At 39.3% G+C, this 3,637-nt stretch overlaps 1 non-coding gene across 1 annotated transcript; it reads left to right on the forward strand.

The window, feature by feature from the left end:
- The first annotated feature begins 1,768 nt into the window (after window positions 1-1,768).
- LOC141597585 (small nucleolar RNA R71) lies at window positions 1,769-1,875 on the forward strand. Its single transcript, XR_012522813.1, has one exon. It is a non-coding gene; the product is annotated as a small nucleolar RNA R71 (small nucleolar RNA).
- Window positions 1,876-3,637: the final 1,762 nt, after the last annotated feature.

Here is a 3,637-nt window from a genome sequence, read left to right on the forward strand (position 1 = left end):
TTTCTTCTTCCATTGGAATTCCGACTTCTTCCTATCATCCTTCCGGCAATAATGATCAACCATGAAACACGGTTCATGCAAATGGGGAGCTCTCATAGTCTTGTCAAGGTTGAAAGTTATACTCTCATCTCCCACTTCTAGAGTGAGCTCACCATGTTTTACATCAATCACCGCACCCTCGGTATGTAAGAAAGGTCTTCCTAGAATGATTGGAATGTTGGAATCTTCTTCCATATCAACAATGACAAAGTCCACCGGGATGAAAAACTTCCCAATTCGTACGGGAACATCTTCCCATATCCCTAATGGTGTCTTCGTCGATCTATCGGCCATTTGGAGTAAGATATTGATGCACTTAAGCTCTCCCATCCCCAACCTTTTACTCACCGAGTACGGCATAACACTCACACTAGCCCCTAGATCACATAAGGCTTTGTTGATCGTGGTGTCGCCAATGGTACACGGTATTGAGAAGCTTCCCGGATCCTTTAGTTTTGGAGGTGAACTCCCTTGAAGTATTGCACTACTCACCTTAGTGAAGGCGATAGTCTCAAGCTTCCGGATTGACTTCTTCTTTGTGAGGATGTCTTTCATGTATTTCGCATAGGCCGGCACGTGATTGATTAATTCCGTGAAAGGAATCGAGACTTCCAAATTCTTCACAATTTCCATAAACTTTCCAAGTTGGTCATCAAGTTTGGGCTTGGCTTGACGACTTGGAAAAGGAAGTCTAATCACAATGGGCTCCTTCTCCTTGACCTTGTCTTCATTTTTCTTTGAAACTTCTTCTTTTGATTGTTCTCCAACCATGGAGTTTTGCACAACTTCTTCCTTATCACTAGTTTCCACAACTTCATCCTCAACTTGCTTCTTCGGTGCTTCATACCTTGTGCCACTTCTCAAGTGAATGGCACTAACCATTTTATGTCTTGGGGGATTATTTTGAGGTGGTAATTGCCCCTTTTGTCTTTGTGAACTTGAAGATGCTAGTTGAGTCAATTGGGTTTCCAACATTTTGGTGTGAGCTAGGATGTTGTTGATGGTGATTTCCTTTGCTTGACTATCTTTTTGCATTTTAGTGAAAAATTCTTGTTGATTCTTTTGCATTTGGAGGACCGCTTTTTGAACATCCAAACCTTGGTCATGTTGTTGATTGTATGGAGATTGGTTTTGATAACCTTGGTTTTGGTTGTAAAAGGGTCTTTGGTTTTGGTTTCTCATGGGAGGTGGGGTGTATGTTGTTTGAGGGTTTTGAACATTTTAGCTTTTGTATGAGAGATTTGGATGGAATTCGGTGTTTTCATTGTAATAGTTGGAATAAGGGGTACCACTCTTGTATGCTTGGAAAGCATTTACTTGTTCGGTTGTTCCCCTACATTCACTTTGGTCATGTCCCAAAGTTCCACAATTCTCACATAACCCACTTGGGATTGATGAAGATGCCGTCATGGCATTGACATAATGCTTTGGTGATTTTGAGACTTCTTCAAGTCTAGCCATTGCTTTCTCGAACTTCAAGTTGATAGTATCGATATGGGAGCTAAGTTGAGCACCTAATTGAGTAACGGCGTCCACCTCGTGCTTTCCTCCTCTAGTGGCCTTGCGAGGCCTACTATATTGTGAGTTTTGGATTGCCATCTCTTCAATTTTGCTCCAAGTTTGGTTGTCATCAACCTCGGTGAACATCCCATTCGATCCCATATTAAGGATATTTCTTGAATCTTCATAAAGACCATTCCAAAATTGTTGTACCAAGAACCATTCGCTAAGTTCATGATGAGGACATGAGCGACAAATTCCCTTGAATCGCTCCCAAGCTTCATACAAAGATTCTTCATCCCTTTGCTTAAAACCCGTAATTTGAGCTCTTAGCATGTTAGTCTTTTCCGGTGGGTAGAATTTTTTGTAGAAAGCTAGAGCCAACTTCTTCCAAGAATCTATTCCGAGAGTAGCCTTATCAAGGCTCTTCAACCATTGTTTCGCGGTGCCAATTAGAGAAAAAGAAAATAAGACCCATCGAATTTGGTCTTGAGTTACACCGGTTTGAGAAATCGCATCACAATAGTCACAAAAAGCCTCCATATGAGAATGAGGGTCTTCACTAGGCATCCCCCCAAATTGGCTTCTTTCAACTAATTGGATAAATGCGGATTTGGCGATAAAATTTCCGGTTAGATGTTGTGGTGTGGGAGTACCATTGGGTAGGTTCTCCTCGGTAGGTACGGAATGTGATGAAAACTTAGGCATTGTGGGTTGATTTTGTGGTTGATTTTGTGTTGGGTTCTCCTCACCTTCTCTTGCAAAAGGGTTGATGAACTCAATAGTTGGTTGAATATCTACAACTCACCAATACCTTTAAAATTTCTCCTAGCAAGTCTTCTATTGGTTGTCAAAGTTCTTTCAATTTCACGATCAAAAGGTAACAAGTCACCTTGTGACCTTCTAGACATGCAAAATATCAAACAACTTGAAAACAATTAGAATAAACCTTGAGGAGTTTTACTTTCCCAAGGCAAAGAAAGACACAACGAATAACAATATAAGAAAATCTAAATCAAGTTAACACCGTCCCCGGCAACGGCGCCATTTTTGATCGGTCCGTTTCGTGTTCACAATTGAATAGATATTGTCGTTGGGTCACGTCCGAATCAAAACACAATTTATAGCTTCACAAACAACTCTACAATTAGTAAAGAGGCAAGTAAAGGTCGGATCCCAAGGGACGGGAATTGAGATGAGATTTCTATTGAAACTAGTGGTGTCTTAGGGGTGTCACAATTTGGGTTGATGTAGAAGGTCACTAAACTAAATAGCAATGAAAGTAAACAAGCAAGAAGAATTAAAAGGGTTGTAAACAATTGATTAAAAGCACTAGGGTATCATGGGGTCATAGGGGAATCATGGGATTTGATCATACAAACATGTTCTCAAATTATAAGCAAGCAATTATTGTTGTGATGGATTGAGTTGGGTTATATCTTACAATCCTAGGAAAGTTTGGGTCCCGGAGCCGAATCGATTAGATTGTACAACACCTACAAGTCGACTTAATCTTCCCTACTCAACAACATGCATGGTCTAATGAGACTCGAGTTGGTTTATGTCTTACAAGTCTCATTGAAATGATAGGTCATGGGTAAAAAATGCAAGGATTCATAGGCTCGCATTTCATCAAACATAACATGTGCGTGAGTCGAGATCAAAACAAGCAAGCAAATAAACCATGAAAGCATATTCATTTAAGCATGAATCATTCCCCATGTTGGTTTCCCCTAATTACCCATTAACCCTAGCTTGGTGACTACTCACTCATTATCATATTGATCATGCTAGCAAAGTTGTCAATCATACCAACAAAGTTAAACATGATGAACAAATGAAAGTAATTAGCAATAATTAAAAAGGGATTAAGAGGATTATACCTACTAATGATTCCAATAATAAAGCAAAGATAAAAGAAGTACTTGATGCTTGATTGAAAGGTTGTCAATCTCCCAATAATAACCCAAATAATCATCAATTACCCAAAATAAAGGATGAACAAAAGAGAGATTAAGGAAATAAAACTTGTATTAGAACTTGATTAATTGTTGATTACAATATTAAAGAGAGATTTGATTGCTATCTACTATACTAA

The sequence above is a fragment of the Silene latifolia genome, chromosome 8 (assembly GCF_048544455.1).
Source record: "Silene latifolia isolate original U9 population chromosome 8, ASM4854445v1, whole genome shotgun sequence".
NCBI classification, from domain to species: domain Eukaryota; kingdom Viridiplantae; phylum Streptophyta; class Magnoliopsida; order Caryophyllales; family Caryophyllaceae; genus Silene; species Silene latifolia.